Here is a 20,696-nt window from a genome sequence, read left to right on the forward strand (position 1 = left end):
ACCATATGATCCAGCAATCCCACTTCTAGGCATATACCTAAAAAAAATGAAAGCAGGGACTCAAACAGATATTTGCACACTGAAGTTCATAGCAGCATTATTCACAATTGCCAAAAGATAGAAATAATCCAAGTGTCCATCAATAATGAATGGATAAACAAAATTTGGTACGTATACACGATGGAATATTATTCAGCTATCAAAAGGAATGAAGTTCTTATACATGTGACAACATGGATGAAACTTGAAGACAGTATGTTTTGTGAAATAAGCTAGACACAAAAGATCAAATATTGTATGATTTCACTGACATGAAATAATTAGAATAAGCAAATTCATAGAGTCAGAATTTAGAATATAGGTTAACAGGGGCAGAGGTGGGGATAGGAAATGGGGAGTTCAGACTTAAAATGTACAATGGAAATGTTTTGGTAATGGATGGCGGCGGTGGTGGTAGCACAACAGCATGAACATAATTAACAGTACTGTATTATATATTTGAATGTGATTAAAAGAGGAAACTTTAGGTTGTAGATATGGTACTAGGATAAACTTTTTTAAAAAAAATTCCGTGCTATTGCACAACATAAACAGTGAACCCTAAGTTAAACCATGGACTATAGTTAATAGTGCAATTCATCAATTGTAACAAATATACCACACCAACGCAAGGTTTTCATAATAGGGTGGGTATATGGGAATCCTGTATTTTATGCATGGTTGCTCTGTCAACTCACAACTTCTCTAAAAAAATTACTGAGAAAAAATATGCTTTCATCAATTGTAACAAATATACCACAACAATGCAAGGAGTTAATAATAGTGTGGCATACGGGAATCATATATGTTATGCATGATGATTCTGTAAACCCACAACTTTTCTAATAAAAAAAAAAAAATCTGAGGAGGTAGAGAGAGAACTTCAAGGAAAAAGTAGGTAACTTTTGAGATGCTGATCTTTAGGAAACAGTTGAAACCAAGCAAAGATGTAGCCCCAAACATCAAAAGATGCATGATCATGGCATGTTTAAAAACACATCTAGCGTTGGTGATTTCTGTACCTTGCAAGGACAGGTAGAACCATGGAAAGGGCATTTAGAAATACAGATGTCTATATCCTAAGAGACTTCTCAGACTTCTGGCAGGTGGTAATCAGCAGAAGAACACCCTGATAATGTTATATGGCAACCCCTGGGAACAGACAGGATGGAAACAGAAGACCCTCAGTATAGATAAGAGATCAGTGATCACTCCCACAAGTCTGGCTTGATCAGTGAACCTGTACCCTCCCATCTTTACCAAAATTTCAGCTTAATGGTTAGTACAGGTGAATATTAGTTAATTATGATTCCTCTAAGTATCCTTCAACCAGCTAAGTGCAATACTTCAATAGTTCAAATTAGATGTGTTTTTTTAAAAGTGAAGGCATAAAGTTTCAACTTGGTTTTATTTAGTGGAAATAGGTTAAAGGGTGCTGCAGATTCCCTGAGAATTCACCCTCACGTTTTTCTCCAATTGCAAATGACCAGCCGAAAGGTTATCAATGACCTTTCCCCATCATTCAAAGCAAATATCTGCATTCCTAATAGCAAATGGATATGATTGGTTAATAGTAGATAAAAGGGAACTCATGTTTTTTATTCATAATTTGTTAGTAAGTTGGCATCATTTTGAGCATCCATAGCCACTCCTTCCTGAGCTGTGGGTATTTATCCACTCAATATTCTAAAACCCCCAAAGCCCACCACAGTTCCTGGAGATTTACCCTTTCCCCATACACCATCAGATATGTGCCATGACAGAATCCCAGTATCCAGCCCACAAAGGCATGCAAAGGTCTAAATGAAATTTGGCACATGATGATATTTGTCTAATGTCAGACCTAGAGTAGACCGGAGGTCATCAGGCTTACTTACTCTCTTCATATAAAAGCTTCTTAACATGTAAAGTGAGTGTTTTCCCTGAGAGCAAAAGATCATTGCATGGCAAATGTACAATAGAAATATAGACCTTTGACCATGAGACAGATGGCAAACACTTTGTCATTTCTGAATCAAATCTCCTGAAATCCTTCAAGAAAAAGCCATCTGCATTCATTACCTGATGATTTTGTAATCCTTGACTATATCAACATGCTACTGCACTGCGAAGCAAACTTGCTTTGATGGCATACCCTATTTTTGACACAGAGATTGCTCACCTGATTCACCCAGCCCAGAATGTAGTGCCAGATTTATGGTGCTTTTAAATTCTGCCTGCCAATCCCTTGCTACTCTGCTTTTCCAAATCAAATTCAGTCATACTTATCTAGCTCTGTCTGAATGTATCCCTTGATTGAGTGATGTTAGTTCAAGAAAAAACACTCAAATCAATTTAATGCAAATTCCCATTCACAGCCTGCTTGACCCATCAGGATACTGACAATAATAGATTGGAGTACTTAATTCCTAAGGCATGTGACTCATCGAAGGCTTAGTAATCAATTTCCATTGCAGAGACTGCATAATTCCTCTTTGGTGCTCTTAAGCTGTGGAACACCAAGTGCCTGTTCATTTTTTTAAGGCCTACACATTCTTTTCCAAATAGCAAAGCCCTGTCCATGTCTTTGCAATCATTTCCTTATCTAAATTTCCATATGCTGCCCTGGAAAGGTGTCCCACCTGTGAAGATTTTAGATCAATAAAAATAATTGTCATGCTTTGCCTCCAGTTGCAGATGCCTGGCATAGATTACAAACTACTCTGGCAGACAATAAGAAGAAAATGGAGGCTGGTCACTGCCTCCAACCACTTAGCCATTAACTCTCTCGAAAAGAGCCAGCAGGGGTTCTTGTAGTATGAACCCCATTTCCCAAGGATTCCCAACCTGTTTCTATGCTAAGCATTAAAATGAAGGGAAGCATATACAAATAGGCAAAAGGCAGATGCCCTTTCTGTTTTAAGGAATTCATGCACATATATATCCAAACTGGATATATATGTGCCATTTTTTTGTGGCTATTTTCTTTTGACAAAGGCATTACGCTGAGATCAGATTATGCCCTGGGAGTTCCCTCTGGCAAACAGGTAATTTTTTTGCCTTTTTCTTTGAATCTGCAGGTGAGAAAACTGGTGAGAAGTTAGGGCAAATAAGTCTGTAGAAGAGAAGCAATCATCTCGCTCACCTTTATCTTTGGGAGCCAAGTCCTCATCCATGCCGATGTTCTTGGTGAGGTAGAAAACTAAATCAGGTCTGTCTCTGCATGCCCTGATGCTCCCCAGGTGCAGATGATGATGTGCACTGTCAAGCCATCATGCGTGCCACAAAGCACATTTCATTCAAGATGATGTTTCAGTCCATTTCTAAGAAAACAAAAGAAGAATTAAAGGGGCTGATCATGTCTCTGAGAACACATTATTTCCCTCAAACCCTTAGCCTTATCTCTACTGATCCTCATTTTATAGATGATGGAATTAATACCTAAAGGAGGAATTAGAATAAATCAAGGAGGTTAAGTCTTGTCTAACTTTCTTCTCTATTCCCTAACATCCTTGCAGTCACCCCATATTAACCTAAATTTATATATATCTCATATATAATTTATCTAAGAATATATATATTAAATATTAAATATCATAATAATTTATCTAAGAATAAACTCCTTTCTCACAAAGCTTACAGTATAGTGAGTATAAAACTTAAGAAGATTTGTGTGCTCTGTACTTGGTATTTGGTGATAGCAAAAACAGTGTCCTGCCAAATTATAGGGATTTAGCAAACACTGAATAAAGATCTCTTATGCCTTATATAATATAAACAAAGAAAATTTACAATAATAACAAAACAGTAAAAAGCTAGTTAACAGCATTAATTTAACGTGAATTTTTGGCTAAAACAAATCTGCTCTATTATTAACTATGTTGAAAATTCTCCACTTGCCAACTTGAATCTTTGGAGTTTGAGCATGGTGAACCATTGTTTGTCATTGGTTTGAGCATGGTGACCCATTGTTTGTCATTACATTGTCAATATAAAATTTTATTTTATATTGATACTAGATATGGGTACATTATAAACTAGGTGTTTTTGAGCATCTCAGGTTTGCACAAATAAAGATGGCATTGAGCCCACACATTTGTTTGCTATTTTTGAGTGTGAGATTGACTGTACTCGTGGGTTCATTCTTTTGTTTTTTTGCATCAAAATTGATATCCCATCCTGAAGAGATTAGTTTCTGATATCAGTAACAGAATGAAAAAATGAACATAGTCAACTACCCTTTTAAAATCATGTGAAAGCCTGTAAGTTACAGAAAACCTAGACAGTCACATCACTAAACAACAGAGAAGATAAGATTCTACAGTTTTCCAGAGGGGAGAAATAGGTCACAAAAAAAGAAATGAGAATCAAAATGCATTTGGAACTCTCAAGAGCAACAGTAGGTGCCTGGAGGCAATGGAAAAATGCCATCAAAATTCTGATACAAAAATGATTGTTCTACTCTCACACTTGATTGTTGGTTTGTATGGGCAGAGAAATCTAGGTTTAAAAGGACATTTTCAGACCTAGAACCTTTTCATGCACCTTTTCTCAGATGGCACTGGAGGACACATTCTGTCAGACTAAGTTTATAAACAATAACGATGACAACAACAACAAAAAAACGAAACAGGTGATCCAGGAAACAGGAACTTAAATAATGAAGACCAGAGAAAGAAAGTCCCAGATGAGTAATAAGTCATGCCCAGAGAACAATCAGTCCCGACTGATCCTACAGCACAGAAGGCTGAAAGGAAAGTTTTCTAGGAAATAAAAGGAACTGATAGATTTATATTTTGGCATTTAGAAAATCAGTTGATATTTGACAGCTCATTTGAGCTTTTTAGAAAATAGATACATGGAAAACTAAAAACAATACAAGAAGGAATTTTAGTAATAGTATGCTATCAGGCTCAGGAGAGAACAACATATCTATAGTCAGGTTGTAAATGCCAGCTTGATTTACACAAAAATAATGACCTTTATTTTGAGAAAATCATGGAAGTGAAAGTAGACTTGTCAGGGGGAAGGAGCTGAACTAAATCATCTACATCCATGATAGCATGTAATAACCCAACTGTTAAATCAGGAAATAGAAGAAAACATATTACATAGCAATGTGGAGGTAAATTCCAGATAAAATAGCTAAGATTTGAACAACTAGCAAAGTGCAAAGGATGGGGTAGAGTGAGGGATTGTTACTTTCTCTGAAGTCTTTTAGCACAATTTAACTTTTTAACTGTGAGGGTGGTACTTTGGTAAATGTTTTATTGATTAATTTTAAGACATGATTAATTTTAATTTAAGACATTCTGATTGAAAGGATCCCCTAAGTACTGAGTAGGATAAACAATATATGACCCATACCTAGACACACATTGAGAATTTTATCATCCTTGGAATTTCTAAATTACACCATTTTTCAGAAAGACATTCTTTCACAGGTAAACATTCCTACTTGATGTTAGATATTTTAGCAACAACAATGTTTATCCATTGTCAGGTGTTTTGTTTTTTTCTTTTTCACTCAGTGCATCAAAATTATGAGAAAAGATTTTGTAGTTACACTTTCACATATGAATGATAGTTTGGCTGTGCATAGACTTAAAAAATAAGGTTCTAGCAGGAACAAGCTGGCATACCCAGATGAGGTATTTTATGAATTTTCCATGTATTAAACTTTCCTCAAAGTATAGACAGGGTATATGAAAACAAAAATGGGACACTGCAGTGTGCCCTGGGTCTAGCAACCAGGGGAGACCAAAGGATTAAGAAGAAGGAATAGTTATGAGAACCCATAAAGGAAGATAGAAGGAAATTAATAGGATACATTAGACCTTGACACTTGGAAAATTCTCCTTCAAGCATCAATGTTTCAATAACCTAGGACTGTCTACTTCTGTAAGAATCATTCATATTAATTGGTTCAAAAGGAACATTTACATAATATGATAAATGCCATTCATTATCTAAGGGTTGAATCTATAAACCAAAGCATGAAAGACTTAGTTATAATTTATTTTTAAATCAAGCTTTGACATTTACAATCTTTTCTGTAACTATAATTAACAGATTTGGTAGAGGAGGTAAAAGGTTGGGTAAATTCAATAAATTATTCATCTTTCCCAGCAGAGACAATAAATCCTGCCTAAATACTCATTCTTTCATTTCTTGACTTACCCACTTTAAAGTTATGATGCAATCCATAGAATTAGTGTTAGGTCATTGCCCCAGGGTGGTAGGACCGGAGCTCAGGAAGGAGACTTAAAATTCATATTTTATATCCTCCTGTATTGTTTGGATAGTGAACCAGTATATGCATATGGTAAAAATAGTGTGGGGAAACCAGTTAGACTAACATTGCAGGTATGCAGGAGATAGATGGAGGTGGAAGAGGCATACTGTAGACCAAGCCAGGGCAAAGGCTAGGAATTTTTAAAGTTCTCCCAGTACCTTTGACATTGGTGTCATCTGCCCAAGGGGGCAAGAGTAGAAGGAAGGAAAACTCCTGGATTTATCCTTGTTTAAGCCTGAAATGATTGATTAATTCTATGATTTGTTTGAGTTTTAAGTGTTTATGACTCAGCCCTAATGAGGATTCAATATGGTAAGCTCAATTCTAACGTAATATAAGGTTGCATATTTGCACAGGTGTTGTGGCCTGTGAGATCCATACCTATTACACTTAGGAAAGCAACCAAAATACAAGAGAGATGATTAGGAGTGAAGGAAGGAACCAAGTGGACAATTCAAGAGGCAAGGAAGAAAACACGGGTGACTGAACTTCATAAGGAAGTGCATAGTATTGTAATACACCAGATTAATTCAAACCTCGTAAGCATGAGCAGGTTGCTTCTTATAATATAAGCCTCAGCAACACTGTGAAGCCAGCAGAGGGACTGCACTTCCCATTTTGATTACATGTACGTAAATTTCTTCATCTTTACTCATGAATACGAGGCCTTTGAGAGCCTGACAAGTAAAAATACGCATGAGCATGATATAGACAAGGTTTGACTGTTGTCTGCTCACACCAAGATTCCAGTTCTTAGAATTCTGTGCTGGCCATGGGAATAAAATGGGATCTGAGATGCTAATGACTGCCAGCTACTATATCACCTAGGAATGCCTCCTGCTGCAAGGAAACCCAGATTAGAAGTGCTTTAAAATTTGGAGGTTATTTTTCTCACATAAGAATTCCAGAAGTAGATTTAACACTGATGTCATGTGCCCAGGCTCCTTCACTCTTCCTTCTTGAAAATGTTGGATTTTTGTCCATGAGATTTTTTATTTATGACAGCAAAAAGGCCTCCAGGCATCTCATTTGAGTTCCAGGCAGAAGGAAGGGGAAAGGAGCAAAAGGCATAGCACTCCTAAAGTTTTGCTGAGAATGGCTTCCATTTCTGAATAAAAAGAACAATATTTCCCTATAGCTCATTAGCCAAAAATGCATCATGTTCCTTGCTCCAGCCCCCACCCCCTGCCATTACAGCTATCTAAGGAAATAACTATCAATGAGTGGTTTACACCAATCATTATAAGATGGGGTAAGAGCCTAACCTTCTCAAGATCACAGAATTGTTCTTTAGGAGGCAACAAGACGTGCATGGGAAAGTAATATATCTTCCATACCTACCTTCTCCACCTTCATAAACTTGCATAATCTGAGGACCACTGAGCAAATACCTCATATTCTATGAAAGAGGCTTAAATTTCCATGTACTATTTTCCCCATTGAGTCTCCTTTTACAATTAATGCCCCAAAATTGAGTCTCTAATGGTAATTTGTCTTAAGTTATCTATGAGAATAGAGTGGCATTTAAAAGGGACAATAGTGTAGTTGACAGTTGGCTGAGAACTATTCGGCTACCTGGAGTGAGCTGAGAGGGTCTCAGGCAGAAAACTGCAGGAAGGAGAATAAGTGGAGTCAATATAGGTGGATACTAGATAACATTCACTTCTCCTGAAAGGGACTGGGGAGGAACTTTCAGAGAAGATGGCAGAGTAGGGAGCATCAGGACTCATTCCTCCTCCAAAACAGCTAGTGGACAGACAGGAACTGTCTGAAACAACTGTTCTGGAACTTTAGAAGCCAAGGGAGCACTGTACAACATCCAGGGAAAAGCAGGCTGAAGAGGCTAAGAAACTGTGGTAAAGAACTGTCAGCAGACTGCTGTGTGGCACCTCCTGTCATATGTCCCCCACTCTTTTTTTTTCAACCAAAGTTAATTAATACTCTTATTAGAGCCGTACAAATCACGGAAATAAGTTTATTTGTTACAGCAAGGGGAAAAAACTCCATTTAAGGGCAAAGTTATTCAGGATGCAAGGAAGGTGTGTCTTCAGTGAGAGAACTGCCTTCTGTCAGATGCTTTCTTGCTAATGTTTTTGAAGATTTTGGACTCCTCAATTTTCTTGGCTTGCTGGTAGCTGAATCCACCATCTCCTCCTCTCTTTTTCCATTTGTCATCGTTGCTGTTCACATTCAGATCAACAAAATGAGACACCTTGACACCGAAAGACAGAGCAACCTGAGGCAAATTTAAGTTATTGACATTATGGATTTGTTTCAGAGAATGGAAATCATATGCTTAAATGTATGACTTATATGCTTCCTGGGCTGACTTATGAAGGAAGTAGTTCTTTTCAATCAATTTCTCAAGCGGAGACTGGGTGTCAGAAATTTGGGACCAAGAAAACTCAAACTCACTTAATGGAACCTTGGAGTGCTTCAAATAATGAAGGAAACCCAGTTCTTCTGGGCTCAAAGTAAGCAAGGCATGTCCTCTTCCATTTAGACCTCTGGCTGTTCTACCCACATGATGAATATATTCCTTAGGGTCATCTGGAGGGTCATACTGAACAATCCAGTCGACTTCAGGAATATCCAGCCCTCGAGCTGCCACAACTGTACAAATTCAGTATCCCTGAATCTGCACTGCAGAACCAGAAGAAGGTGGTTGTCCACTTATTTTGCTTCTGCTTTCCATGAACGGCCAAGACAGGCAAATCGATATAGTTCAGCAACTCGTAGTGGTATTTTACAGACTTACAGGATGAAAAGAATACCATCATTTTCTTCTTTTGGTTCTTCTTAAGGAATGTAAAGATCAGAAGGAATCTCTTTTCAGAGGGACAAACAACATATCCCTGCTCAAGCCCATCCACCATTGCATTAGTTTTATCATCAACACCAACATACAAGGGCTCCTTTTTCAGAGAAATTCTTGCCAGGTCTTCAACTTTTTGAACTTGTGTGGCAGAAAAGAGCACGGTCTGTCTGCATACTGGCAGAAGTTTAAAAATTTGCTTTAATTCCTCTTCAAATCCAACATCCAAGATATGATCAGCCTCATCAATAACAAGACACTGTAGGTTTTTATACATAAAACCTGGGGTATTCTGTATATGGTCCAGGAGTCGACCTGGCATGGCCACAATGATGTTGATCCCATCAGCAAGTTTCTGTGCTTCAGCAGATCTGTTACTGCCCCCCATTATCAACCCATATCTGTGGACGTGGTGGGTCATTAGCTCCTTAAGCACACCAAACGTCTGCATGGCCAGCTCCCTAGTAGGTGAGAGAATAAGGACTCCTATTCCATTCTTGGCCATGAATTTTAACTTAACAATGAGTTCAGCAGCAGGGATGAGAAATGCCAGGGTTTTGCCACTGCCTGTTTTTGCAGCTGCTAGAAGATCTCTGCCTTCCAGAAGCAGTCTGACACTTTCATGTTGAATTTCAGTCATGTTCATAAAGCCCATTTCTTTTATCACCCTCAGAGTGTTTTCATTGACAAGGTTAGTTAGGGATGCGAATGAAGTATCCTCAAAAGCTCCTGTCAGTCCCAGGGGCAAACTGGGCACTTCATTGTCATTGTCATGTTTATCATCTGGCTTCTTCATGCTATTTTCTGTTTCTTCAGAAGATCAGCACCTTCTTCTTCAGACTCCACTTTATCTTTGTTTTTTTGCTTTTTTTGCATCAGGCCCAGCATTTTCTACAATTTTTCTCTTCTTCTTCTTCTTCTTCTTTTTCGTTTTTGATTCTGAATTGGGTGACTGTGTTGCTGCTTCACCATTGGGTAATACAGTAGACTTCTTTGGGGATTTTTTAACTTTAATGTTTTTTACTGTTTCATTAGCTATGACTCCATTTTGGGCTTCTGACAAGCCCACATTCATAGACTGTTTTAGGGACTTTTTAACTTTTACAGCTTCCACAATTTCTTCAGACACATCTCCATTTTGGGCCTCTGATAGGCTTACATCTGAGGCCCCCTGTAGCTTTAGATTTCACTGCCACAACTTTAGGTTCCGCTCGTCGATCTTTCTGTGCAGGAGTTTCATCGGTAGGTGAGACACGATGTTGCTAGAGCGCCTTCACCACAGCGGTGCAACCAGATTCCTGTGCATTTGGGGTTGATGTTACTTCCTTCCAGACCCTGTCTCCCACTCTTGAGGGGCCACCTTGTTGTCCAGACCCTGGCTGGATTCTGCAGATGGAAGGGACATGGAAGTCCTCTTCCCCAAGAATGTGGGGGGTGGGAGATGGGGAAGGCCAAGCACTGATCACAGCTTTTGATAAGCAAATTCAGATCACCAGAACCCGGCTGTGAGCTGCTATTTCAGCCTGCCACATCAACAGATGGCTATGGCCATTGTTTAACCCTCTCCCCAACAGGGGTGTAGGCAGTGAAGGTTAAAAAACACAGGGTCTCCATAGGGCTGCAGGGATCGGTTTGCTGAAGGATGCCATCAGCTTAGGCAGGCCAGGAAAGCACAGCTTCAGGAAGTCATCCAAAAGGTTTTTGGTGTCTTTCCTGACCCTCTCCCCAGGGCTCTTTGGGGCTATCTATACCCCTTCATTGGTCCCTGGCCCTGTTTTGGCTCTGAAATACTGACTTGGGAAAATCTTCTCTGGGGTGACCCTCCTCCCAGAATTTGCCCTCCAGGCAAGAGCAGCCAGAGGCAATGAAAGGAGTATAAGGAAAACCATAGAAGGAAAACAAAAATAACAAATCAAGATTACCAGAGAAAGAACAGAGGAAGAGAAGCTTTCTAACGGAGAGTGAAACAATTGCACAAATAGTGCAATCTTAAAAATTGTACAGCATTATCCAGGGCAAAAATCAGGTGAAGAAAAGCTGAAAAAATCTGATCAAGAACAGGCAATTCTAAAATTCTAGAATAAGTTGAATTAAGTGTCAAATAAGAGCCTTAACACAAAGCCAATCAACAGTAGGCAAGAGAAAGAAACTAACTTTCAGAGTAAATTCATGAAGATAATCAGATGCCTAGACATCAGCAAAAAATCACAAGCCATACTAAGAAATAGGAAGATATGGCCCAGTTAAAGGAACATATTAAAACTTCAGAGGAGACACAGAATTTGGAAAAACTAATCAAAGATATTCAAATAAATCTCCTAAATTAATTCAGTGAGATGAAAGGAAAACAAAGCTAAAGAGATAAAGGATATTAAGGAGACACTGGGTAAGCATAAAGAAGAATTTGAAGATATAAAAAGAAATATAAATTATGGGACTGAAAGGCACAATAGAAGAGATTTAAAAAAAAAAACAACACTAGTGGCATACAACAGCAGGTTTGAACAAGCAGAAGAAAAAAACAACAAACCAGAAGACAAGGTAGTAGAAATCTTACATACAGAAGTAAAGATATAGAAAAAAATGGAAAATATCAAGCATGGTCTCAGGGATATGAATGACAGCATGAGGCACACAAAGATATGGGTCATGGGTGTCCCAAAAGGAGAAGAGAAGGGAAAGGGAACTGAAAGAATATTTGAGGAAATAATGGCTGAACATTTCCCAACTGTTAAAAAAGGTATAAATATACATGTGCAAGAAACACAATGCACTCCAAACAGAATAAATCCAAAAGACCTACTCTGAGACAAGCACTAATCAGAATTTCAAATGCAAAGGTAAAAAGAGATCCCTGAAAGCAGCAACAGAAAAGCAATTCATTAGATACAAGGTAACTGAAATAAGACTAAGAAACCAGGGAGGTAAGAAGGCAGTGTTATGGTATATTTAAGGTACAGAAAGAGAAAAATTGACAGCCAAGAATTCTTTAGCTGGCAAAACATCCTTCAAAATGAGGGAGAGTTTAAAACCACAGATAAACAGAAACTGAGAGAGTTGTCAAGAAGAGTCCTACCCTATAAGAAATATTGAAGGGAGTTCTGAAGGCTGAAAGGAAAAGAAGGAGAGAGTGCAGAAATGAAGATTTTCAGTAAGGGTAACTAAAAGAGTAAAAAGAAGAGAGACAAAAATAAAATAGGACATATAAAACCAAAGACAAAATGGCTGAAGTAAGTACTGCCTTTACAATAATAACATCGAATGTTAATGGATAAAATTTTCCCCAAACAAAAGACACAGATTGGAAGAATGGATTTTAAAATATGAGCCATCTATATGCTGTCTATAAGAGATTCATCTTAGATCCAAGAATACAAATAGGCTGAAAGTGAAAGGTTGGAAAAAGATATTCCATGCAAATAGTAACCAAAAAAAAAAAAACAAAAAAGAGATGGGGCAGCTGTACTAATATCTGACAAAATAGACTTTAAACACAACACTGTTAAAAGAGACAAAGGACACTATACATTAATAAAAGGGGCAATCCACCAACAACAAATAAAAAAATCATAAATATTTATGCACCTAACCATAGTGTCTCAAATTACATGAGGCAAATACTAGCAAAACTGAAGGAAGAAATAGATCTCTCTACAATAATGGTTGGAGACTTCAATATGCCACTCTCATCAATAGATAGAACATGTAGACAGAGGATCAATAAGGAAACAGAGAATGAGAATGACATGATAAATGAACTAGACCTAAGAGACATCTACAGAACATTGCATCCCAAAACAGCAGGATATATTCTTCTTAAGTTCACATTGATCATTCTCCAGAGCAGACCAAATATTGGGTTCACAAATGAAGTCTCAATAAATTTAAAATGATTGAAATTATACAAAGCACTTTCTCTGACTATAATGGAACAAAGCTTGAAATCAACAACAGGTGCCGAACTAGATAATTCACCCATGGAAGTTAAAAAACACACTCTTAAACAAGCAGTGTGTCAAAGGAGAAATGGCAAGAGAATTTAGTAAATATCTCAAGACAAATGAAAATGAGAAAACAAGATATCAAAACTTATGGAATGCAGCAAAGGCAGTGCTGAGAGGAAAATTTATATCCCTAAAAGCCTATATTTAAAAAGAAGAAAGAGCTAAAAACAAAGACCTAACAGCACACCTGAAGGAACTAGAAAAAGAACAAACTAATCCAAAAGCAAGCAGAATAACAGAAATAAAAAAGATTACAGCAGAAATAAATGAAATTGAGAATAAAATAGCAATAGAGAGAATAAAACCAAAAGTTGGTTCTTTAAGAAAATCAATAAAATTGATAAACCCTTAGCTAGACTTACAAAGAAAAAAAAGAGAAGATGCAAATAAATAGAATAATAAATGAGAGAGGGAAATATTACTACTGACCCCACAGAAATAAAAAGGATCATAAGAGAATACCAGGAACAACAGTATGCCAACAAATTAGACAACTTAGATGAAACAGACAAATTCCTAGAAACACATGAACAAATTACACTGATTCTAGAAGAAATAGAAGACCTCAACAGACCAATTCAAAGTAAATGGTCTGAAATGGTCATGAAAAGCCTCCCAAAAACAACAACTAAAAAAAAACCCCAGGTCCAGATGGCTTCACAGGTGAAATCTACCAATCCTTCCAAGAAGAATCAATACCAATCCTGCTCAAAATCTTCCAAAAAAATTGAAGGGGAGGGAACACTTCATAACTCATTCTATGAAGCCAACATCACCCTAACACCAAAGCTAGATGAAGACACTGCAAGAAAAGAAAATTACAGACCAATTTATCTAATGAGTATAGATGCAAAAATTCCTCAACAAAATAATTGCAAATCAATTCCATCAGAACATTAAAAGAGTTATATACTATGATCGAGTAGGTTTTATCCCAGTTATACAAGAGTAATTCAATGCAAGAAAATCAATTATTATAATACACTATATTAACAAATTAAAGGGGAAAAAGCACATGATCATCTCAATTGTCAAAGAAAAGGCAGTTGACAAAATTCAGCATCCTTTCTTGATAAAATCACTTCAACACATAGGAATAGAAGGAAATTCCTCATCATAATAAAAGGCATATATAAAAAAAAAAAAACATAGCTAACGTCGTACTCAAGATGAAAGACTGAAAGATTTACCTTTAAGATCTAGATCAAACAAGGATGCCCATAGTCACTACTATTATTCAGCTTTGTCCTGGAAGTTCTAGCCAGAGCAGTTAGGCAAGAAAAAGGCATCCATATTGGAAAGGAAGAAGTAAAACTTTACTGCTTGTAAATGAAAAGATCCTATATGTAGAAAGTCCTGAAAAATCTACAATAAAGCTACCAGAGCTAATAAACAAGTTCAGCAAAGTGGCAGCATACAAGATGAACACACAAAAATTGGTAGTATTTCTATATAAGAGCAATGAGCAATCTGAGGAGGAAATCAAGAAAAAAATTCCATTTACAATAGCAACTAAAAGAATTAAGCACCTGGAAATAAATTTAACAAAAGATGTTACAGACTTTTACACAGCAAACTACAAAACATTGCTTAAATAAATCAAAGAAGACCTAAATAAATGGAAGGACATACTGCATTCATGGATGAGAAGTCTAAATATTAAGATGTCAATCCTACTGAAATTGATTTACAGATTCAATGCAATCCCAATCAAAATTCCAACAGCCTCCTCTGCAGAAATTGAAAAAAACAACCGTCAAATTTATTTGGAAGATCAAGGGGCCCTGAAAAGCCAAAACATCTTGAGAAAGAAAAACAAAGGTGGAGGACTCAAGTTTCCTAACTTTAAAGCATATTACAAAGCAACAGTAGAGAAATCAGCATGGTACTGGCATAAAGATGGATATATTGACAAATGGAATCAAATCAAGAGTTCAGAAATAGGCTCTCACATCTATGGCCAACTGATTTTTGACAAGGCTTCCACATCCACTTGACTAGGACAGAATAGTCTCTTCAACAAGTGGTACTGGGGGGAGAATTAGATATCCATACTCAAAAGTATGGGGGAGGATCCCTATCTTACACTTTCTACAAAAATCAACTCAACATAGATCAAAGACATAAATATAAGAACTAGGACCACAAATGTCCTAGAAGAAAATATAGGGAAGCATCTTCAAGTTCTTGTGGTAGGTAATAGTTTCTTAGACTTTACATCCAAATCACAAGCAATGGAAGAAAAAAATCAATAAATGGGACCTCCTCAAAATTAAAAACTTTTGTGCTTCAAAGGATTTTGTCAAGAAAGTGAAAAGCAACCTACTCAATTGGAGAAAATGTTTGGCAACCACATATCCAATATGGGTTTAATACCCAGAATATACAAAGAAATCCTACAACTCAACATTAAAAAGACAAAAATCCCAATTTAAAAATGGGCAAAAGACTTGAATAAATATTTTTCCTAAGAGGAAATACAAATGGCTTAAAATTACATGGGAGCTTCAGGGAAGATGGTGGATTAGGAGAGACAGAGCAAAATTCTCCTCCATGAAAAACACTAGATAAAGGACAGAAAGCTCCAGAACAGCAGTTCCAGGATTCCACTGGCTGAGCAGGGACTTCTACACCCATAGTGAGTGTGTACTTGGGGAAGCCAAAAGACTGCATTTAAAACCAGTGAGCGTACAGCCCAGAAATCCACAAGGGAACAGACAGTTGGAGCCACAGATGAATGTGGAGGGGAGCAGCCTTCCATTCCCCAGGCACCCTCCTCAGCAGTTGGCTCAGGTGATAACCCTTCAGAGATTCATGACCAAGAGCCCCCATGCCAGGGACTGGTTGTTGGAGTAGACAGACAAGCATGGAAGGGGGCAGCTTTCCACGCCCCATGCAGCCATCTTTAAAGTTATCTAGGTAACAAACCTTCACAGCCACGTAGCTGAGAGCTTCCTTGAGGGAATTCAGGACTCAGTGGATTTGTGACAGCATCCATTCTTCCTCCATGGATGTCCATGGTGTGCACAGCCTAGAGGCAGGGACACCACAAGGAAGTGCCAGGAGGCCTCCCCAAATCCCAGGGACTCATGGGTGCATGGCAGACAGGGACTGTGGCATATTTGAGCTAGAAGGTGAGATTCGCAGTTCTGGAGCCCCAAAGTATTCCACCCACAGCCCCAGGAATGGCCGGGACCACTGTGCCCTGGAAGGGACTCCCTACCAAACTGTGCAGGGCATGACCCCCACCCACAGGGCTGGCAATACCCAGTGCACAAGAAAATTAGAGTACTGATTGGACCTCAACATGGTTTGGACCCCCATGCAGTATATAGATGGAGTTGGGGGAAAACTAGCTTGAGGGTAGGAGGTGGCCCAAGAGCACCACCTGCTGGTAGCTCAGGAAAAGTGCACTCCACCAAGCTGTAGCTCTGCCAAATTATAGATAAATGTTCAAATAATTCTGCATATCCTAAAAGAACCCTATCAAGAAAAGCAAATGTAAAGAGGCCAAAACAATAGTAAATTACAAAGCATATGAAGAAACCAGAAAATATGGATAAACAACCAAATTAAAAAGACAGAGGAGAAACAGAACCCAGAGCAATTAAGCAAAGAAGTACACACAAACATCAATGTCATGGCTAAGGATATAAAGGACATGAAGAAGATCCTAGAACAGTATAAAAAATAGCAAGAGTAAATTTAAAAATAGCAGACCTTATGGATATAAAAGATACTGCTGATCAAATTAAAATATTCTTGAAAAACATAACGGCAAATTTGAAGAGGTAGAGGAATGAAATAGTGAGCTTGAAAACAGGATGATGGAATGTGAAAGCAAAAAGAACAAATGAAAAAATTTAAAAATTTGAAACAGATTTCAGAGAAATGAAGGATAACATGAAGCACACAAATTTAAGAATCATTGATGTTCCAGAAGGTGAAGAGAAGAGTAAAGGGCTGGGAACAGAATTCAAAGACATTGTTGGGGAAAACTTCCCAACCTTTCTAAATGGCATAAATATGCAAATCAAAGATGCTGAATGAACTCCAAATAGAATAAATCCAAATAAACCCACTCTGAGACATACTCTGATCAGATTGCCAAATGCTGAAGAGAAGGAGAAAGTTCTGAAAGCAGCAAGGGAGAAGCAATTCATCACATACAAGGGAAACAACATAAGACTAAGTACTGACTACTCAGTGGGCACCACGGAGGCAAGAATGTAGTGGTATGACATATTTAAAATTCTGAAAGAGAAAAATTGCCAGCCAAGAATTCTTTATCCAGTAAAGCTTTCCTTCAAAATTGAGGGAAAGCTTAAAATTTTCACAGACAAACAAATGCTGAAACAATTAACAAGAGACATGCCCAACAAGAAATACTAAAGGAAACTCTACCAGCTGAGAAAAAAAGACAGGAGAAAGACACCTGGTGAAAGGCACAGAACTGAAGAGTATTAGTAAGGTTAATTTAAAGGAAATAAAGAGAGAGGGGGAAAAATAAATCTGACAAATAAAAACAAAAGGATAAGATGGGTGATTCAAGAACTGCCTTCACAGAAATAACATTGAATATGAATGGATTAAACTCTCCAATTAAAAGATATAGATTGGCAGAGTGGATTAAAAAAATATGAACCAACAATATACTATTTACAAGAGACTCATCTTAGACCTGTGACACAAAGAGATTGAAAGTGAAAGGATGGAAAAAAATATTCCATGCAAGCTGTAGCGAAAAGAAAGCAGTAGCAGCAATACTAATATCAGATAAAATAGAGTTTAAATGCAAGAATGTCATAAGAGCCAAAGAAGGACACAATACACTAATAAAGGGACAATTCACCAAGAAGAAATAACAATCAGGTTTATATACCCAACCAAGGTGCTCCAAAGTACATGACACAAACATTGGCAAAGCTGAAGGAAGCAATAGATGTTGCCACAATAATCATGGAAGACTTCAATACACCACTCTATTCTATAGATAGATCAACCAGACAGAGGACCAATAAGGAAATTGAGAACATAAACAATGTGATAAGAAAATTAGAATTAACAGACACATATAGAGCATTATATCCTAAATTACCAGGATATATATTCTTCTCTAGTACTCATGGAACTTTTTCCAGGATAGATCATATGCTGGAGCATAAAACAAGCCTCAATAAATTTTAAAAGACTGAAATTATTCAAGGCACATTCTCTGACCACAATGGAAGCAACTAGAAGTCAATAACCATCAAATATCTAGAACATTCACAAATATCTGGAGGTTAAACAACACACTTCTAAACAAACAGTGAGTCAAGAAGAAATTGCAAGAGAAATTGCTAGGTATCTAGAGATGAAAGAAATCAAGAACACAATATATGAAAACTTATGTGATGCAGTGAAGGTGGTATTGAGGGGAAAATTTATAGCTCTAAATGCATACATTAAAAAGGAAGAAAGAACTCAAATCAAAAAAACTAATGGAACAACTGAAGAAGCTAGAAAATGAGAACAAACTAATCATAAAGCAAGTAGAAGAAAAATAACAAGGATTAAAGCAGAAATAAATTATATGGAGAACAAAAATAAAATCTAGAGAATAAATAAAACCAAAATCTGGTTCTTTGAGAAGATCAACAAGATTGACAAAACCTTAGGTAGACTGAAAGTCAAAAAGAGAAAAGACCCAAATAAACAAAATAATAAATGAGAGGGGAGACATTATTGAGGATCCTGAAGAAATTTAAAAAATCTTAAGAGGATACTATGAACAACTGTATGCCAACAAACTGGACAATTTAGAGGAAATTGATAATTTCCTGGAAACACATGAACAACCTAGACTGAACCAAGAAGAAATAGAAGACTTCAACAAACCAATCACAAGAGATCCAGTCATCAAAAAGCTTCCTACAAATAAAAGTCCAGGGCCAGATGGCTTCACAGGGGAATTCTACCAAACTTTGCAAAAACAACTGATAGCATTCCTACTCAAACTCTTTCAAATAATTGGAGAAAATGGAACACTACCTAATTCATATAATGAAGCCAATATCACTCTAATATCAAAACCAGATAAAAATGCCACAAGAAAGGAAAACTACAGGCCAATCTCCCTCATAAAAAATATAGATGCAAAAATTCTAAACAAAATATTTGCAAATCGAATCCAAAGACAACTTTTAAAAAATCAAACACCGTGACCAAGTGGGCTTCATTCCTGGCATGCAAGGATGGTTCAACATAAGAAAATCAATCAATGTGATACAACACATTAACAAATCAAAAGGGAAAAAAATCAAATGATCATCAATGGATGCTGAAAAGGCATTCAACAGAATTCGGCATCCTTTTTTGATAAAAACACTTCAAAAGTTGGAATTGAAGTGTTCAATACGATAAAGGGCATATATGAAAAACAAACAGCCAGCATAGCACTCAATGGTGAGAGACTGAAAGCCTTCCCTCTAAGATCATGAATGAGACAAGGATGCCCACTGTCACCACTATTATTCAACATTGTCCTAGAAGTTCTAGCCAGAGCAATCCAGCAACACAAATAAATAAATGACATCTAAATTTGAAAGGAAGAAGCAAAACTGTCATTATTTGCAGGTGATATGATTTTCTATTTGTAAAACCCTGAGAATTAGACACAGCTACTTGAGCTAATAAACAAATTCAGCAAAATGGCAGGATACAAGATTAATCCACATAAGTCAGTAATGTTCTTAAGCACTAGAAATGACCTAATTGAAGAGACACTCAGGAAAAAGATTCCATTCATAATAGCAACTAAAAAAATCAAGTACCTAGGAATAAGCTTAACCAAGGATGTATAAGACCACTACAAAGGAAATTACAAAACTTTACTAAAAGAAATAGAAAGGGACCTAAAGGGATAGAAAGATATTCCTTATTCATGGATAGGAAAGCTAAACATCGTTAAGATGTCAATCCTACCCAAACTGATCTACAGATTCAATGCAATTTCAATCAAAATTCCAACTACCTACTTTGCAGACTTGAAAAAGATAGTTATCAAATCTATTTGGAAGGGAAAGGGGACTTGAATTGCTAAAAACATTATAAAAAAGAAAAACGAAGTGGGAGTACTTACACTTCCTGACTTTGAAGCCTACTATAAAGCCACAGTAGTCAAAACAGCATGGTATTGTCAAAAAGATAGACATATTGGACAATGGAATCAAATTGAGAATTTGGAAATAGACCCCCAGATCTATGGTTGACTGATTTTTGATAAGGCCCCAAATCCACTGAACGGGGACAGAACAGTCTCTTCAACAAATGGAGTTGGAGAATTGGGTATCCATATCCAAAAGAATGAAAGAGGACCCCCTACCTCACACTCTATACAAAAATTAACTTCAAATGTATCAAAGATGTCAATATAAGAGACAGTACCATAAAACTCCTAGAAGACAATGTAGGGAAACATCTCCAAGACCTAGTATTAGGAGGTCTCTTCTTAGAGTTTATATCCAAAACACAAGCAATGAATGAAAAAATAAAGGGGAACTCTTCAAAATCAAAAGCTTTT

The 20,696-nt window shown here is 37.1% G+C and overlaps 1 pseudogene; it reads right to left on the reverse strand.

The window, feature by feature from the left end:
* Positions 1–8,360: 8,360 nt before the first annotated feature.
* LOC119533363 lies at positions 8,361–10,377 on the reverse strand (annotated as a pseudogene).
* Between the last annotated feature and the right edge of the window lie 10,319 nt (positions 10,378–20,696).

Source organism: Choloepus didactylus, chromosome 4 (genome assembly GCF_015220235.1).
Source record: "Choloepus didactylus isolate mChoDid1 chromosome 4, mChoDid1.pri, whole genome shotgun sequence".
Classification (NCBI taxonomy): Eukaryota; Metazoa; Chordata; class Mammalia; order Pilosa; family Megalonychidae; genus Choloepus; species Choloepus didactylus.